Source organism: Schistocerca serialis, chromosome 5, assembly GCF_023864345.2.
Source record: "Schistocerca serialis cubense isolate TAMUIC-IGC-003099 chromosome 5, iqSchSeri2.2, whole genome shotgun sequence".
In the NCBI taxonomy this organism is placed as follows: domain Eukaryota; kingdom Metazoa; phylum Arthropoda; class Insecta; order Orthoptera; family Acrididae; genus Schistocerca; species Schistocerca serialis.
The window spans coordinates 82,537,030-82,558,303 of NC_064642.1; positions in this window are offsets into that span (position 1 = coordinate 82,537,030).

A 21,274-nucleotide genomic window follows, 5' to 3' on the forward strand; every position below is an offset into this window, starting at 1 on the left:
TCAGAGATTATCAAAATATCATACCTAATGTAACAAACCTTTTACAAACGTTATTATAACTCCACAGTTAAACATCTCTTACACTGGGTCTCCAGAAGTCTGACACACATCGTCAATTCAGCACAAAATAAGTCAACATCAGGAATCTTACTGAGTCTACTGACCAGAAATAATTAAATTTCGAAGATTGTAGGAGTAAAAACTTAAGGTCATTGCCTAGAATGTAACCAGCATAAACGGGGAAGCCCTGAACTAAATCATTTTATTAGTTAATTCTTACCTGTCGTGATACAACTCATTTAAACTCACTCGCGACCTTCAGAAACTTTTAAGATACTACGGCTTAAATGCTACCGCACTGATAGAGAGCTCCGACGAGGCGGCAACACTGCGTACTTGTTTTGCAAAACAAGGAGCGCTGGGAAACTCTTTTGTCACCGGCAATTAATCTAGGTGCAACTTCTGTTAACATACGAACGTCTCAGGGAGACATAATATTAGTCCCCGTGTACTAGTCGCCTCAAAGCAATTTTCTACTATCGTGTCTCAACAGTGCCTTCGATGGCCCTGCTGAAACGTAATATTAGCGGATGATATGAATTCTACACGTTCCATGTGGCATTTAAGTTTCAAATGGCTCCGAGCACTATGGTACTTAACATCTGAGGTCATCAGTCCCCTAGAACTTAGACCTATTTAAACCTAACTAACCTAAGGACATCACATACATCCATGCCCGAGGCAGGATTCGAACCTGCGATCGTAGCAGTCGCGCCGGACAGAGTGGCGGAGCGGTTCTAGGTGCTTCAGTCTGGAACCGCGCGATCGCTACGGTCGCAGGTTCGAATCCTGCCTCGGGCATGGATGTGTGTGATGTCCTTAGGTTAGTTAGGTTTAAGTAGTTCTAAGTTCTAGGGGACTGATGACCTCAGATGTTAAGTCCCATAGTGCTCAGAGCCATTTTTTAAACGTAGCAGTCGCGTGGTTCCGGACTGAAGCGCCTAGAACCGTTCGGCCACCGCGTCTGGCGGCATTTAAGGACCACAAACCCTAACGTGAACATATTGTTTATCTTACATAACGCCTCCAATATAGCCTACTCCAAATGAAATAACTTATTACCCAACAAATACTACATTCTTACCTGACGTCCTAGATGTCGGCCCCATAAAAATGTGCCGGCCCTTATAAATAATAGTCTTTATACCCTAAATTTTAATCATAGCCCATTATTAGAATCCATCGGAGATACATCGACAGTCGAAGAGATTTTTCATCCACATAGGAATACTGACTGGCAACTATATAAGCAACGACTTGACACTACGACTTACGTCCCCCGTAATGAAACCGGTGATGCGCTGGAACTGCAAGATGTATTATTTACCTCTCTATTAAACACAGCGGCTAACCTCAACTCCTTGTTCACCTTCGTCGCCCAAATTATGTCCATGAATTTCCTCCTGAGTCTCATTCGTTAAAGAAAACTATGAACTACATAAAAGTCTAGCAGTAAAAGATGAATTAAATAGGCTAACTAGGGAACACAGAGAAAAAAAATAGACAACATGAAAACGACGCACGGCGCTATAAACTTAAACTGGTAAACGAAGGTTCACATTCTGTCTGGAAAGTTACTCGGAAAAAGCTTCGCAAGCTGACCGTTATTTCACCACTGCATGACGGACCTAGTGTGATTACTTCACCTAGAGAAAAGGCTCAGGCTTTGGCAAAAGAAATTGCATTAGCCTTTTCTCCAAATTCTGCGCCCTTCGATCCCTACAACATTGTTACTGTTAATAACACTGTCACCAACTACATCGATGGCAAAAACGAGCGCATCGATTTCACTAAACTGCGGGAAATTAACATAGCTCTGGCTCACATAAAACCACGTACACTCCGGTGTTGATACGATAAGCAACATGATGTTACAAAACTTGCCTCTCAGTGCCCGAAGATTGTGGATCATCATCATTAAATCAGCGATAAAAGTAAGACTTTGCAAAGTCAGTGGAAACCATGCAAGGTAATTGCTCTACCAAAACCAACCAAAGACCATAGGTATACCAAGAACTACAGACCTGTTAATCTATTATCACCACTTTCGAAAGTAAATGATCGAGTCATGCGTCTTACAATCCGCAAAGCATGCAACGACAGATCATTTCAGTCACATAAAAAGTTCGGATTTCGTCCAAAATACTCAACCTCACTGCAGCTACTAAGGCTAGTGGAAGCAAGTACGGGTGTTTACAATGATGCTAAATCATGGAAGTTGTATACCTGGATTTTGCTCAAGCTTTCGATGGGATATGACATAATAGTCTATTCTACTAGTTACCACAATTTCCACTGAATTAATTAGTTTGTACGTTAAAGACAGTATTATTAGTGTATTCATTAGTGATACTGTTTATGAAATCTACCATGTAAGCGCCAGCGTACCACAAGGCTCCATTTTGGGACCGACGCTGTTTAACAAAAATTTATCTGACATACCAGACTTGCATCTGGTCAACGTAGCTTCCTTCGCTGATGATACAACAATTTATTACTCTGACAACAACGTACCGAGCATTCATGTCGAACTCCAGCGGGCTCCACTGTTGCTTGAAATAGCTAAATGGGAGCAAAAATCAAACTATGTTTTATACCAGAAAAAGACAGGATTTGCATGACCCACTGATGTTATTCAGGGAACGTGTTCCTTGGACTGACTCTGTCAAGTATCTTGGATTTCAGCTCCATAAATATCTTACCTTTAAGAAACACATAACCAACGTTGCGACCAAAGGACGCAATGTATTAGCTGCCCCATATTCCTTAATAAACACGGAGTCCTCTCTATACGGAGAAAGAGACTCCTACTTTATAAATCGGTAACACGATCAGTTATGTTGAATTCCTGCCCCAAATTGGAGTATGACTCGTCTACTCATCTTCACAAATTTAAGGCTGCTCAAAATAAGATATTTCGCATAATATTAAATGCTCCATGGTTGGTCAGGAACACAAAGGTTCACCATGACCTACAAATAAACACTGTTGCAGAGAAAATCCGGTTCACTTCTGAAAGTTTTTTTGCCTAACTTCAGCCGGCCACTGTGGCCGAGCTGTTCTAGGCGCTTCAGTCCGGAACCGTGCTGCTGCTACGGTCGCAGGTTCGAATCATGCCTCGGGCATGGATGTGTGTGATGTCCTTAGGTTAGTTAGGTTTAAGTAGTTCTAATTCTAGGAGACTGATGACCTCAGATGTTAAGTCCCATAGTGCTCAGAGCCATTTGAACTATTTTTTTTGTGCCGAAATTCCTTCAACTACCAACACACTCATTCGTCAGTTACCCATGTAAGATGTCAACAAACGCAAACGTCCTAAACTGGTGCTGCTACCGCATTTGTAATCCAAAATGAGGCTGACGTCCAGCACGCAATCTCATAACCATTGTTCTCATTTATTTTCGTATCACATCATTGTAAACAATGTTTCGAAATATTGTAAATTGTAATGTTTTAATTGTAATATTCCACACCGTAAATAATTTTTTGCTCTTTTGTTTGATAGTGTATGTTGTCTAATGCTTCTACATAAGAATATTTGTAAATTTACATTAATTTTACTTTAGTAACGGCCTAACATGTGTAACATAAAATCAGAATCGTTTTTCTCCACTTATTTTTCAAATTGTTCAAATGGCTCTCAGCACTATGGGACTTAACATCGGAGGTCATCAATCCCCTAAGTTACTTAAACCTAAGTAACCTAAGGACATCACACACAGCTATGCCCGAGGCAGGATTCGAATCTGCCACCGCAGCAGCAGCATGGTTCCGAACTGAAGCGCCTAGAACAGCTCGGCCACAGCGGCCGCCCCCATTACTGTCATGTTCTGCTAGTTATACGAACTGTTATGTAGCTGGCTGTAAGGACCCTCGGGTCCAAATCCTAGAACAATAAATAACAACAAACGGAAGAAACAGTTGATTCAAGAAGTTAGAAAAGATTTGGAAAGAAACAACATGAGTGAAAAAGATGGAACAGAAAGAGAGAATTTTAAAAAGGAAGTGTTAAAATTGGAATGATTCCAAGGCACAAAGGGAGAAGAAGACAGGGTCAAAATGATGTGAGGAGAGAAAAAGGACACACAGTGAGAAGATGAAAGAATACTGAAGGAAGAAGAACAAAGGAGGAAACATTGAAAACGGTGCGTAGTCCGTAGGTGACGCAAACGGAAAAGAAAATAAGAAGGTAGGGGAGAATCACACCGTCTTACGGAGATGGAGATAAACACAGCCACCGGCGGACGGTACGTTGTTTAATCAGAGCAGTTGTCGGTACTCTCCGCGGTTTTACGGGCAGGCAAATGATGCTGCGGGATGATGCGTGGATCCAACAGCAGGTAGACTGTGTGGGGCGGGACGTGTTGGGGCGGTACACAGATTGTGCGACGTAAGCAGCGCGGTGCAGCCATGCATAGTGTAGCGCCCGACGCCGTGCGACCGGCGCGCCAACTTTTACGCGAATAATTCAGGGAGGCGACATGACGTGGCGTGTCGCGCCTGGGATGATGCTCCATCAGCACGAGTTACGCCGTCCGCACGATCAATACTCACCGTGTCCTCAGAGCAAAGTTCATTTGCTATTATTTACTATCAAAAACACTCTTGATCACAATTTATTTATTATGGTGACCGGTTTCGACCACTACTGTGGTCATCTTCAGACCTAAAAGTCGTATACAAAGCTTTAATTAGACAGCTAGATACGTTAAAGAAAATACATTAAGTTATGAAGCTATAAAACGATGAATTAACAATGAGTAAGAACCTCATTCCGCTGGAGAATCACTACTGGAGAAACCGCAGACGCAGACGCACATTACTGAGGGATTGTACCCTCTGCAGCTGGCGAAGTTCTAGCGTAACTAAGACGCTTCTCCTTCTTACTTGAAGATTGGTGTGGGATGTCATGGCGGTTGGATGTTAGCTTGACGTTTGTGCACTGGAGAAACCAGTGCACGTGTTACTATATATAATGGAGGCTCCGCCCACTTCAGACGGATTGATGTCATTACTAACCTATGGGTTATAAGTCGAATAACAATGTAAAATTTCTTAGTTAAAAGAACACTGTCAAGAAATAAAAATAAACACACGCTAAAATTAGCTTATTTAACAGCTATTGTCAATTAAGAATCGTTAAAAATATTTAAAAATGTAGGATAAATGAACTTCGTTTTGACAGTACATGGGATGCCCTCTCAAGGCCTGTTAGTGAACCATTTGGAACCACTGGTTGCCATGGTGAAGTTGGACCCCATTACAAAGGTGAGGCAGGAGGCTTCTTTCCACTGAAGCTGTTGCAAAGTCGATAGGCAAACTAGTGGTTGTCATGGTGAGGATAAACGCCAGTGCAAAGATGTGGCAGCAGGCTTCTTTCTAACGAAGTTGTTGAGAAAGTGGAATGGCAAAGACTTTCACGTCAGACGATGTACTATTGAGCAGCAACATGTCTTTATTGAAACGATTTTCAATCAGTCGGCTGCAATAATCTTTAGCTGACATGTATAGCACATACTGCACAGATACGATACGAATTAGTTGTGCACATTAATGAAATATGTCTATGAAGCTTTATGACTTTATGTATTTTCTTTAATGTATGTAGCTCTCTAATTATAGCTTTGAATACGACTTGTAGGACTGAAGATGATCACAGTAGTGGTCGAAACGTGTCACCATAATAAATAAATTGTGATCAAGACTGTTTTTGATGGTAAATATATGTAACACATTAAACACTGTCACTCCCATAATGTATTCAAAAGTATTTCATTTGCTATTAGTTCCAAACGAGACACGAAATAAGAGCTCGCAGTGGTAAGGTGCTGGACTGGGTAGAACGGCTCACAATTAATAAAATATTCCGGGTTATTATGTCACGATCGAATGGATGTCACATTAAAGCCAACGTTTCGACCCCATCTGCGGAGTACATTTTCGAGGCGGATCGTAGTTGCTTTGAGTGTCTGACTCTCACCTTGGCTCGCTATGACTGCAGCAAAATTCTGTTTACGCCTGCTGCCGCGCAAGACGTGACGTCACATGCCTCTGAATACACTACCGTAATTGCCTGTTGTCGGCTGTCGTCGTCCGCTGTTGCTATCGCCTCTTGGCGTAAGTCTGGTTTACAACGTCTTCGGCACTGGGATCCAGAAGTCATTCAACTTCACACCCTTCTCCTTTCTACTGAAATTCCTGTGGTGTTTTGCGATCTCTATGGTCTCCCTGTATAGCCTTTCATGGTATCCGCTTGTGACTGCCGGTACTTGCGTCCTTCAAAATGAATGTGGTGGTCTCCTGGATGCAAAGTACGTTTAGCAATAGTTGATCCGTCAACCACCATCCCTCTACAATTGCCACTGTACTCTTCTAGTCGTTTTTGACCGTTCTTTCGTAGAACTCACGGACAGCTCCACACAACTACACGGAATCCTATAAATTCCGGCTTTTTGATGCAGTTTCTTCAAGTAACTTCAGAGGGCATCAGTCCCCTAGAACTTAGAACTACTTAAACCTAATTAACCTAAGGACATCACACATATCCATGCCCGAGGCAGGATTCGGACCTGCGACCGTAGCGATCGCGCGGTTCCAGACTGAAGCGCCTAGAACTGCTCGGCCACTCCGGCCGACTGACTAACAGAGACCGCCGACAGTTGAAGAGGGTCGTAATGTGTAGTAGGCAGACATCTATCCAGACGATCACAGAGGTATTCCAAACTGCATCAGGATCCACTGCAATTGCTATGACAGCTAGGCGGGTGGTAAGAAAACTTGGATTTCATGGTCGAGCGGGTGCTCATAAGCCACACTTCACGCCGGTAAATGCCAAACGACCCCTCGCTTGGTGTAAGCAGCGTAAACATTGGACGATTGGACAGTGGAAAAACGTTGCGTGCAGTAACGAATCACGGTACACAATGTGGCGATCCGATGGCAGAGTGTGGGTATGGCGAATGCCCAGTGGACGTCATCTGCCAGCGTGTGTAGTGCCAACAGTAAAATTTGTAGGCTGTGGTGTTATGGTGTGGTCGTGTTTCTCATGAAGGGAGCTTGCACCCCTTATTGTTTTGCGTGGCACTATCACAGCACAGGCCTACACTGATGTTTCACGCACCTTCTCACTTCCCCTGCTGAAGAGCAGTTTGGGGATGGCGGTTGCACCTTTCATCACGATCGAGGACCTGTTCATATTGCACGGCGGAGTGGTTACACGACAATAATATCCCTGTAATGGGATGGCCAGTACGGAGTCCTGACCTGAATCCTATAGAACATCTTTATGACGTTTTGTATCGCCGACATTGATACCTCTCCTCAGTGCAGCACTCCGTGAAGAGTGGGCTGCCATTCCGCAAGAAACCTCCCAACTCCTGACTTAACGTATGCCTGCGAGAGTGGAAGCTGTCATGAAGGCTAAGGTTGAGCCAGTACCATATTGAATTCCAGCATTACCGATGGATGGCGCCACGAACTTGTAAGTCATTTTCAGCCAGGTTTCCGGATACCTTTGATCGAATGAAGAAGGACTAGGTCCCGTCGTCGAAGGAGTACAAGCTCTAACAGGAATGAAATGGGCAGTGTCGTTGTGTCGTTGTCAAAGGAACCATCCCAAGAAATTGAACAGCTGGAGAAGGGTTCTGTAAGTAATCAGGTACGAAGTGTAGACATAAAGTTTTAATTATCACTTCGAAAAATCGCAGTTACATAATTTGGTTTTGCTTCTCTAGACGTACACGTTTGCACTGATGGCACAAATTAAAATTCCGGCGCCATAGCACAGTAACATGCCGCTAGAGGATGCGAAAGAAAATGACGCAACCTATTTGTGAAACGGACTGTTTTGACCTTCATGGTGTGCCACGGTTCCGTAATGCGTGTACTTTTGGGTGTCAGGAACTACAGATATAAAACTGCAATGACAAGAAACGTTAATTAAGTGTTTGTACTTTCTGATTTCATGATTGAAACTTCGTGGATACCCTTCCATAATTATCATTATGGGTTAGGATCAATCAAGTAAAACGAATACATTAAAAAAGTGAGATAAAGGAAAAGAAGACGCCAGAGAATGTGTTCTATCAGATTCCACTGGAATTTGTACACAACTTCGTGAAATTGAAAGGCAATCCCAACATGCTTAGGAACTTCATGAAGATCTAGAAGAAACTTATATTTGAAAAATCAAATTCGTGACAAAATTAAATATAGAAACAACGTTTAGCAGTAGATAAGTTCCCAGACAAAACGGTTCCAATTAGACTGATGGGAATCTGCATAGCACAAAAAAGGAAAGGAAATGCTCAATAAATAAGTCCATATTGGAGCGCAAAGCTGTCGGTTCGAAACCTCTAATGGCTTTATTTGTTACTAATAATAGCATTACTAACAGTCACTGGTTGCTGCGTTTACTTTATTTCAAGAAGTAACCTGTATTTTCAGACAGTCACATTCTGGCCACGCACATTACGACAAAACAGTATAAAGCTAACTTATCAGGTTAAACTTCGTCCTCAGCAGTCGTGTAACGAAAGAAGAAGAAACGACGCGAGTTGCATAAACCACGCTCATACTATACTTATACTTAGATTCGCCACCTTCTTATCCCTTTCTGTCATCTCCTTTTATTTTCTTCAAGTATCACGCAGTAAACCTTATGAGTCTTTGCGACTTGCATCTCCGTCTGTAGAGTCCATCTTCTTTCTGTGCTCTATCTCGTGGCGTTGGGTTTTGGATGGTGTGCATTTTCGCTGGAACTTATAATTAATATTTCTTTTATTAAGGAATGTGCAGGGTGAACCAGAAAGAATCATCCGATTTAAAAGAACCATAAATATTATGTTATTTGTGATACGTGCGTGAACAACGTTCTGTTGGAAAGAGCAAACTCTAGAGTTTTACATGGTTCCCGCTAGGTTGCAGCAATGTGCGCCCACTTCAGTTATAGTAAAAATGACGTCGGGACAACAGAAAGCATGTTGTGTTCTACGTATTTCGCAGTGTGGGTCAGTAATAATTGTTCAACGTGACTTTCGTACTAGGTATGGTGTGGATCCTTCTACATTACAGAGCATTAGACGGTAGCAAGAACAGTTCCGAGAAACAGGTGGGTTTTGTGAAGGCAAATCGCCGGGGCGTCCCCGAGTGTCTAACACAGACGTCGAACGAATCCACCATATTTTCTCAAGGAGTCCGCAGAAATCCGTTCGTCATGCAGCTAGACAGCTCAACATATTCCCAATGCCCGTCTGGCGTGTGTTGCGGTGACGTTTACACATGGAAGTGCGGGAATTTTTAAATCAAAATATTACTGAGCGATGGATCAGTCGCACTGGACCAAATGATTCAGCCTTACATTACTGGCCTCCAAGATCACCGGACCCGACTGTATGCGATTATTACTTGCGGGGGTTTGTAAAAGACTCTGTTGACGTGCCTTCGTTAAGCAACAATGAATGAACTGAGACGTCGCATAACAGCAGCTGTGGAAGCTGTAACTCAAGATATGCTTGCTGTGGTGTGGAAACAATTTGAATAGCGCACTGACATATGCCGTGCGTCTCGAGGGAGGGGGGTGGGGGCATATTGAACACGTACGAAAAGGTACGAAAAAAAACGTTTTCGAGTTACCGTTCATCAAAAAACAAAATTCGTTGTTTGTGTTTATTAGTTTTAGAAATATAGACGTGCCAAATCGGATGATTCCTTTTTAAAGGCCCTGCATTTCAACACAAGAGTACAAAAGAATTTAAGCCTTTCCAGTGAATTTCAGTTTCAAGAATAAAAGTTTCATGAATCTAATTATACAACAGGTAGAAACAATACGCCGCCCCACTAAAAATACGTAAGCAACAGTAATGTGTAAAAGAAGTTACGTTACAATACATCCAAACATTATTTAAAAAATCTTGCTTCAAACCAAAATGGCTGTAGAAGAGGGCTCCAAGGTAGGATCGCAACTTGTTTCTGCCCATGATTAACTTTACATGCAGGCAGCAAACCAGTAGCACCCTAGCTTCTGCACGTGAGTATCTTCACAATGGCGCACAAAAATAAAACAGGAACAAGTAACTGACTCACTATAACTATCTGCCTCCTACTGCTACGAACAGTTCACCCCGTAGAGACAACGGAACCACACAGAATTACAACTATATCAACAATAAGAAATTGCAAATAACGAAAGAAACAATAACAGATAGTGGAGATAAGCAAAAGACAATAACTTATTGTTGTAATGCAGTCATCGAACGATTTTACTGTATTAACAATCAAATCAAAGAATTGGACATTTGTTGGAAATTCTATGGGACCAAACTGCTGAGGTCATCGGCCCCTAGCCTTACACACTACTTAATCTAACTTACGCTTAGGACAACACAAACACCCATGCCCGAGGGAGGACAAGAACCTCCGACGGAGGGAGCCGCGCGAACCGTCGTCCTAGACCGCGCGGCTATCCCTCGCGATTGCAAAATCAAAATGTTACACGTATGTTAGCATGACCACGCCATGCAAAAATAGTTGAAAACAGTTGTGGAACAATCAGATTCTTCACGGTGTCATCGTGCTTTCAAAGAACAACAAACTGAACGAAGCCGATTTCACGAGACGCAATGCCACACTGTAATGTAGTCAGCCAAAATCAGCCATCTTGCCAGTAGCAAACATGGCCCGCAGAAGCACAGATCTCTTTGTGCTGTGCATTGGCTCGTCTAAGCAACTGGTGCGCCGCTGCCTTTCACTGACTATGAGCTTCCACCTTCTCCTGGACACTAACAAGAAAACACGTGTCTGCTGCACCACCTTGAGGATGTCTATGTTACAGCTGGCCATGCCCCACACACACTGACTCAGTTTTTTGTTTTTTTTTTTTTTTTTTTTTTTTGTCGTCAGTCTACTGACTGGTTTGATGCGGGCGGCCCGCCACGAATTCCTTTCCTGTGCTAACCTCTTCATCTCAGAGTAGCACTTGCAACCTATGTCCTCAATTATTTGCTTGACGTATTCCAATCTCTGTCTTCCTCTGCAGTTTTTGCCCTCTACAGCTCCCTCCAGCACCATGGAAGTCATTCCCTCATGTCTTAGCAGATGTCCTATCATCCTGTCCCTTCTCCTTATCAGTGTTTTCCACATATTCCTTTCCTCTACGATTCTGCGTAGAACCTCCTCATTCCTTACCTTATCAGTCCACCAAATTTTCAACATTCGTCTATAGCACCACATCTCAAATGCTTCGATTCACTTCTGTTCCGGTTTTCCCACAGTCCATGTTTCACTACCATACAATGCTGTATTCCAGACGTACATCCTCAGAAATTTCTTCCTTAAATTAAGGCCGGTGTTTGATATTAGTAGACTTCTCTTGGCCAGAAATGCCTTTTTTGCCATAGCGAGTCTGCTTTTGATGTCCTCCTTGCTCCGTCCGTCATTGGTTATTTTACTGCCTAGGTAGCAGAATTCCTTAACTTCATTGACTTCGTGACCATCAATCCTGATGTTACGTTTCTCGCTGTTCTCATTTCTACTACTTCTCATTACCTTCGTCTTTCTCCGATTTACTCTCAAACCATACTGTGTACTCATTAGACTGTTCATTCCGTTCAGCAGATCATTTAATTCTCCTTCACTTTCACTCAGGATAGCAATGTCATCAGCAAATCGTATCATTGATATCCTTTCACCTTGTATTTTAATTCCACTCCTGAACCTTTCTTTTATTTCCGTCATTGCTTCCTCGATGTACAGATTGAAGAGTAGGCGCGAAAGGCTACAGCCTTGTCTTACACCCTTCATAATACGAGCACTTCGTTCTTGATCGTCCACTCTTATTATTCCCTCTTGGTTGTTGTACATATTGTATATGACCCGTCTCTCCCTATAACTTACCCCTACGTTTTTCAGAATCTCGAACAGCTTGCACCATTTTATATTGCCGAACGCTTTTTCCAGGTCGACAAATCCTATGAAAGTGTCTTGATTTTTCTATAGCCTTGCTTCCATTATTAGCCGTAACGTCAGAATTGCCTCTCTCGTCCCTTTACTTTTCCTAAAGCCAAACTGATCGTCACCTAGCGCATTCTCAATTTTCTTTTCCATTCTTCTGTATATTATTCGTGTAAGCAGCTTTGATGCATGAGCTGTTAAGCTGACTGTGCGATAATTCTCGCACTTGTCAGCTTTTGCCGTCTTCGGAATTGTGTGGATGATGCTTTTCCGAAAGTCAGATGGTATGTCGCCAGACTCATATATTCTACACACCAACGTGAATAGTCGTTTTGTTGTCACTTCTCCCAATGATTTTAGAAATTCTGATGGAATGTTATCTATCCCTTCTGCCTTATTTGACCGTAAGTCCTCCAAACCTCTTTTACATTCCGATTCTAATACTGGATCCCCTATCTCTTCTAAATCGACTCCTGTTTCTTCTTCTATCACATCAGACAAATCTTCACCCTCATAGAGGCTTTCAATGTATTCTTTCCACCTATCTGCTCTCTCCTCTGCATTTAACAGTGGAATTCCCGTTGCACTCTTAATGTTACCACCGTTGCTTTTAATGTCACCAAAGGTTGTTTTGACTTTCCTGTATGCTGAGTTCGTCCTTCCGACAATCATATCTTTTTCGATGTCTTCCCATTTTTCCTGTAGCCATTTCGTCTTAGCTTCCCTGCACTTCCTATTTATTTCATTCCTCAGCGACTTGCATTTCTGTATTCCTGATTTTCCCGGAACATGTTTGTACTTCCTCCTTTCATCAATCAACTGAAGTATTTCTTCTGTTACCCATGGTTTCTTCGCAGCTACCTTCTTTGTACCTATGTTTTCCTACCCAACTTCCGTGATGGCCCTTTTTAGAGATGTCCATTCCTCTTCAACTGTACTGCCTACTGCGCTATTCCTTATTGATGTATCTATAGCGTTAGAGAACTTCAAACGTATCTCGTCATTCCTTAGTACTTCCGTATCCCACTTCTTTGCGTATTGATTCTTCCTGACTAATGTCTTGAACTTCAGCCTACTCTTTATCACTACTATATTGTGATCTGAGTCTATATCTGCTCCTGGGTACGCCTTACAATCCAGTATCTGATTTCGGAATCTTTGTCTGACCATGATGTAATCTAATTGAAATCTTCCCGTATCTCCCGGCCTTTTCCAAGTATACCTCCTCCTCTTGTGATTCTTGAACTCGGTATTCGCTATTACTAGCTGAATCTTGTTACAGAACTCAATTAGTCTTTCTCCTCTTTCATTCCCCGTCCCAAGGCCATATTCTCCTGTAACCTTTTCTTCTACTACTTCCCCTACAACTGCATTCCAGTCGCCCATGACTATTAGATTTTCGTCCCCCTTTACATACTGCACTACCCTTTCAATATCCCCCTACACTTTCTCTATCTGTTCATCTTCAGCTTGCGATGTCGGCATGTATACCTGAACTATCGTTGTCGATGTTGGTCTGCTGTCGATTCTGATTAGAACAACCCGGTCACTGAACTGTTCACAGTAACACACCCTCTGCCCTAACTTCATATTCATAACGAATCCTACACCTGTTATACCATTTTCTGCTGCTGTTGATATTACCCGATACTCATCTGACCAGAAATCCTTGTCTTTCTTCCACTTCACTTCTCTGACCCCTACTATATCTAGATTGAGCCTTTGCATTTCCCTCTTCAAATTTTCTAGTTTCCCTACCATGTTCAAGTTTCTGACATTCCATGCCCCGATTCGTAGAACGTTATCCTTTCGTTGATTATTCAATCTTTTTCTCATGGCAACCTTCCCCTTGGCAGTCCCCTCCCGGAGATCCGAATGGGGGACTATTCCGGAATCTTTTGCCAATGGAGAGATCATCATGACACTTCAATTACAGACCACATGTCCTGTAGATACACGTTACGTGTCTTTAATGCAGTGGTTTCCACTGCCTTCTGCATCCTCATGTTGTTGATCATTGCTGATTCTTCCGCCTTTAGGGGCAATTTCCCACCCCTAGGACAAGAGAGTACCCTGAACCTCTATCCGCTCCCCCGCTCTCTTTGACAAGGCCGTTGGCAGAATGAGGCTGACTTCCTATGCTGGAAGTCTTCGGCCGCCAATGCTGATTATTTATCAAAATTTAGGCAGTGACGGGGATCGAACCCGGGACCGAAGACGTTTTTTGATTATGAATCAGAGACGCTACCCCTAGACCATTACACTGCTACTTTTTTCATCATACTAGTGGTTCCACAAATCCGCAGCGTGCTCCCCTGCACAGTCCTGTGTATACCTTCGGAGAATGTGGCCAGCGCCTTGGCCAGGCACATTTTCAGAAAAACCAGTGTGGCAGGTGCTCTAAGAAGACCCCGACGCCACACTACAACTAGTCAGCCACTTCACAGCAGACCCCGGCATTGACACGAGGCTATGTGGCCGCTCCCGCACTTTACCGTAGACTCACATTTTAACTTGTGACTGTTTCCCGCGGCGACTCCTTGGGGCAGTCACGCCAAAGGAAAATAAGTGTGGCCAACGCGCCATACGTACCCCTTGGCGAAAAATAAATTGCAACCAGCGGCCCAAAGCAGTCTCTTTTGCTGGCTCGTGTCGACGTCACACTTGCTCTGAGTACCGTAGGCTGCTAACCGCCCCGCCATGGCGCTGCATCTGCAGACTCGCTGCCACATGCCTCCTCTGCTGAGAGTTGCACACCTGACCGGCGCTGGTGCGGCGAGAATGGCGGATAGGAACATAATAATGATACGAAACTTCAGTTTCACGGCCTATCCTCGTGGTTGACGCTGTGGCAACCGAGCATTTTTTATATGAATATTCATGGTTCGTTCATTTATCTCTCTGTACGTCTACATTTACATTTAAATTTAAGTGGGTAGTCTGTAATTTAGTCTTACGTCCTTGGAAAGGGTTTCATCGAATCATTTCCAGACAGTTTCCTTCTGCTCCACTCTCCAACAGCACGCTGTGATGGTCGTTTCTCCCTATGTGTGTAACTCATCAATATATTTTCGCGTTTGAAGGAGAAAGTTTTTAGTAGAAATTTTGTGAAAAGATCTCTGAGGTATTGAGAAAAGCTATTATTTTAACAATTGCCATATATATATTATAATTGCCATCTCATATATTATCCGTGACACGCTCTTCCTTTATCGCGAGAATATAAAATGAGCTACACCTCTTTGAACTTCTTCGATGTATTCCATCAGCCCTATTTGGTATGGACCCCACATCAAACAGTTGTACCAGAAGAGGACTGGCAGCTGTAATTTAGGAATCTTTTTAGAAAATTTGTTGGGACCTCTATTTATTTTGCCTCTATGTGTTCAGCCTTCACCACAATATTTTCTATGTGATTATTCCAGTTTAACGTCTTCGTGATACCTGGTTATTTAGTTCAATTGACAGCCTTCGGATTTATGTTATTTATCATAAAGCCGATTTGTAACAGATTCAGTTTAGCACTAATGTGGATGACCGTACACTTGTTACATTTAGAATTAATTACTACTGAATGCTGAAGATTAGACGGGTAGATCACATAACTAATGAGGAGGTATTGAATAGAACTGGGGAGAAGAGGAGCTTGTGGCACAACAAGAAAAAGAAGAAGTGACCGGTTGGTAGGACATGTTCTGAGGCATCAAGGGATCACAAATTTAGCATTGGAGGGCAGCGTGGAGGGTAAAAATCGTAGATGGAGACCAAGAGATGAATACACTAAGCAGATTCAGAAGTATGTAGTTTGCAGTAAGTACTGGGAGATGAAAAAAGCTTGCACAGGATAGAGTAGCATGGAGAGCTGCATCAAACAGCCTCAGGACTGATGACCACAACAATAACAACTACTTTTCACACTATGCAGATACATTTTCGAAATTATTTTGTATACAAATGTAATTTTCTGATAACTTTACTAGACGATAAACGACAGCATCGTCAGCAAACGACCTAACAGGGCTGCTCAAGTTGCCTACTAACTTATTTACACACGAGGGTCGTTCAATAAGTAATACAACACTTTTGTTGAAAGCAAGTTGGTTTTACTCAGGATTCCAATACACCATGTTATTCTCCGTCCTCTTGGATTCAAAACCTTATTTTATAGCATAATTTCCTTTCAATGCAACCGCTTTACACGAACTTACTGGGAGGGCCTTTTTGCCGGATGGTACCAATCTACGGTAGATGTCGGAGCTAACGTCTTGTATCATCAATAACTTCCTCATCATCTACGTACTGCATCCCACGGGACAAACAGATGCAAGTCAGAAGATGTGACATCCGAGCCCAAACCTTTGAATAGCTCGCCGGCCGTAGTGGCCGTGCGGTTCCAGGCGCTACAGTCTGGAACCGGGTGACCGCTACGGTCGCAGGTTCGAATCCTGCCTCGGGCATGGATGTATGTGACGTCCTTAGGTAAGTTAGGTTTCAGTAATTCTAATTTCTAGGGGACTGATGACCACAGTAGTTACGTCCCATAGTGCTCAGAGCCATCTGAGCCATTTTTTGAATAGCTCATCAGGAGTTCGAGTTTCTCAGCACTATTAACAGAGACGTCCAGTTGTGCAGCGAGGTATTTGATTGTCATCCGTCGATCAGGTCTAATGAGAGTGTCTGCACGTTCCAATACTGCACGAGTCACGCGTGTGTGCGGCCGGCCAGCACGCGGGTCTTCGGACAGGTTGGCGCGTTGCGATGATGACAGACGCATCGCCCAAAACCCCACCGCGCCGCCGAGTTTTCGAACTTCATGAAACTGAAGCGCGAATATTCAACGATGTCCCACAACGAGTAATGCATTTTTTCACCCGAGATTGGCAGATAATAAAATGTGCTCATTACTTACTGAATGACCCTCGTCCACTACTGACCATTAAAATTGCTCCACCAAGAAGAAATGCAGATGATAAACGGGTATTCATTCGACAAAGATATTATACTAGAACTGATATTTGATTACATTTTCACGCAATTTGGGTGAATAGATCCTGAGAAATCAGTACCCAGAAATACCACATCTGGTCGTAATAACGGCCTTGATACGCCTGGGCATTGAGTCAAACAGAGCTTGGAAGGCGTATACAGGTACAGCTGCCCATGCAGCTTCAACACGATACCACAGTTCATCAAGAGTAGTGACTGGTGTATTGTGACGAGTCAGTTGCTCGGCCACCATTGACCCGACATTTTCATTTGGTGAGAGATCTGGAGAATGTGCTGGCCAGGGCAGCAGTCGAACATTTTCTGTATCCAGAAAGGCCCGTACAGGACCTGCAACATGCGGTCGTGCATTATCCTGCTGAAATGTAGGGTTTCGCAGGGATCGAATGTAGGGTAGAGCCAGGGTCGTAACACATCAGAAATGTAGCGTCCACTGTTCAAAGTGCCGTAAATGCGAACAAAAGGTGACCGTAACGTGACCGTAACCATCATGCCGGGAGATACGCCAGTATGGCGATGACGAATACACGCTTCCAATGTGCGTTCACCGCGGTGTCACCAAACACGGATGCGACCATTATGATGCTGTAAACAGAACCTGGATTCATCCGAAAAAATGACGTTTTGCCATGCGCGCACCCATGTTCGTCGTTGAGTACACCATCGCAGGAGATCCTGTCTGTGATGCAGCGTCAAGGGTAACCGCAGCCATGGTCTCCGAGCTGATAGTCCATGCTGCTGCAAACGTCTACGAACTGTTCGTGCAGATTGTTGTTGTCTTGCAGACGTCCCCATGTGTTGACTCAGGGATCTAGACGTGGCTGCACGATCCGTTACAGCCATGTGGATAAGATGCCTGTCATCTCGACTGCTGGTGATACGAGGCCGTTGGGATCCAGCACGGCGTTCCGTATTACCCTCCTGAACCCACCGATTCCATATTCTCCTAATAGTCATTGGATCTCGACCAACGCGAGCAGCCATGTGGCGATACGATAAATCGCAATAGCGATAGGCTACAATCCGACCTTTATCAAAGTCGTAAACGTGATGGTACACATTTCTCCGCCTTACACGAGGCATCACATCAACGTTTCACTAGGCAACGCCGGCTAACTGCTGCTTGTGTATGAGAAATCGGTTGGAAAGTTTCCTCATGTCAGCACGTTGTAGGTGTGGCCACCGGCTCCAACCTTGTGTGAATGCTCTGAAAAGCTAATCATTTGCATATCGCAGCATCTTATTCCTGTCGGTTAAATCTCGCGTCTGTGGTGTAGCAATTTTAATGGTCAGTAGTGTAGATTAGGAACAGCGGAGGGACTATGACACTATCTTTGGGAACATCAAATATTTCTTCTGTTTTACTCGCCGTCTTTCCGTGAGCTGCTACTAACTGTGACCTTATCGAAAGGAAGTCACGACTCCAGTCGCACAACTCTGTTGATGCTCCATACTCACTCGAATTGATTAGAAGCCGCTTGCGAGGAAAGGTGTCATGCGCAATTCATTCCATTGGTCTCCAGATTTTCGTCTACTTCCGTACCCTAATTTTCCTCAATGTAGTTGTTTTCATTACAGCTAAGAGTAAAATTAATTTATTAATTTGCACAAGTAGGTCATGACTTTCGCTGTTCTCCTTTTAGCACCAACTGCTCAGCTCTGTGTAGGCAATTCGTCACTACCATAGTGTTATGCAATTTCATTGCCACATATTTTCTAGTTCTTTTGCCCATTGTTCTACTAAGGGTTCCAGCTTATAATCCGTATCCTCTTCGTGGATGTATATCAGCTACTTGATTTCATAAGCTTTCTCGCTAGTTTTATTACAAAGGATTAGACTACGGTGAACTTGTGAGGATTCTATGAAGAACGTTATTTTATTTGTACATGTGGATACTTTGAGATTGTCATTCTATAATACTGTGTTCTTTTCTAATGTGATGATTTGATGAATCTACCAACACGAACTTTGAGATAAAAATATTGCAAGAAATTTATGTGAAAATTTTGCATTTTCAGTTAAGTTCCTATTGTTCGATGACATTATCAAAGCACAAATTAAAGAAGAATTATGATAAACTGTACTGTTCTTGTTCCCTCATATTAATGTTTGCTGGTAATGTACTACATAATTCTTTAATCTTGTACAATCGTTACATTACGTTAGTAAAATGCGCAGCCATTCTCTTTACATTCAATACTTCCCGTAGTTTTCTTCTGCCACACTGTCAAACACTTTAGAATTGTGTAAAGAGTGTGTACCAGTTTTTCAAATTCGCGTCTCTTTTCTATGGGATTTCTTACAATAAAAACATTATTAATACTCGACTGTTGTTTTCTGTATGCAGCCTTTCTCACTGGACTACATGTACGTTACCAACAATTAATTTTCTGTTATTAAGTTGTCAAAGAATTCATATTCTTTAATTTCGAATCTTATTTATCTTTAAATGCTGCATACATTTTTACCTGTGATAAACATGGGAGTAATCAAATGTATATACCATTCTCTCAGGAGCCCACACTGTAACAAACCTTTGGCGGAATCCAGAATGAATTATCACTCTGCAGTGGGATGTGTACTGATGCGAAAGTTTCTGGCGGATCAAAACATGGTAGCACCGGATGAAAGCTGTGAGGACGGGTCGTGGGTTGTACTTGGATACCTCTGTTGGTCATCATTTGCCGCTAAAGGTGAAGGTCCAAGCAGTGAATCCCGTCCTTGCACACAATGTTAATCTGCCAGGAAATTTCACTTCGCAGAAAGTTCATAAATTACTCGTAATGTCATTCTTCCTCTGGAGCCAGATAAATTAAAAATTGAATCTCAAATTAAACTGTATTTCAAGTTTTTCTATCGATCTTGGACATTACATTTTACCTATTTCTGGCCTTCACACAGTAGTCTTTTGGCCTGGCCTATAATGAAAAGCTTGTTCCACAATGATGGACTATTTCCGTGGGAACTGGGGCTTCTGACACATCTGAATGACTGAACGTAATTAAATGTTATTGTAGTACTGACTGCACTAGAAATTGCGGCCGTCCGGTGTGGCCGTGCGGTTCTAGGCGCTACAGTCTGGAACCGAGCGATCGCTACGGTCGCAGGTTCGAATCCTGCCTCGGGCATGGATGTGTGTGCTGTCCTTAGGTTCGTTAGGTTTAATTAGTTCTAAGTTCTAGGCGACTGATGACCTCAGAAGTTAAGTCGCATAGTGCTCAGAGCCATTTGAACCATTTTGAAATTGCGATATAGGTAATCTGTTATCATTCGATATCCGGTTTTGATTGTGGCTTTATGCAGCTGCGTCATATTAAATTTTACAAGTGTCTTGTGTAAGTATTGAATTAAGGAAACTCACTTGATTTTTGCTGTACAACCATCAGCTAAGTGGCTGTTAATGTGACTTTCTCACGCGTCCATTTTGTGTATTAGGAATTTCTGACACGAAATCCGCCATCATAGTTTCCCGCATTCAGAGGATATCATATTTGCCACTGTCTGCTGTCCGTGACTGGCCGAAGTCCCATCGTGCGAAGCGCTGTAGCAAATATGTGCACTCATGTGCAGAATATCTTGAGGGACAAGAAAACGGGACGTTCATACTCACAGCTCATTTTGAATAGTATGTTCTGCAGAAGTGATAAGCATTTGAAACATGTCGGCCCGCAAGTTCAAGGTCAACATCGCCAACGCCACATACCGGTAAAATGTATCTGCGGCTCTCGTTGTCGCTATAAAGCGAAGGTAATGGACCAGTGTGACTTGAGCAGACGTGCAGGAAGCCTCGCAGGCATATGCGGGAACCGTATCGTCAAATCAGTGAGTTTGAAACAGGCCGCATTATTGGCACGAGAGAATATGATGCATACATCCGGGAAATTGCTGCTCGTGTGGGACGAAATGTTTCGTTAGAGCAACTGTTTATTACCGTATGGTTTACGTGCGCTTTATCCACTTCTTCTCCTACCTTTGTCGAATGTGCAGACACGTGCTAGACGGAAATGGTGTATGGAACGGCATCAATGGAGACAGGAATGGCATCAGACAGTGTTTTCGGACGAATCTAGGTTCTCTTTGAGTGAAAATGATGCCGTATTTTGGTTCGCCGCACACAGGGGGAGCGGCATCACAGAGACTGTAGCGCAACTCATGGCCTTATGGTGTGGGGTGCTATTGGGAACAACTACTAATCAGAACTGGTGCGTGTCCTGGGCACTGCGAGCAGTGCAACCTAAGTGAATGACATCCTGCGGCCCG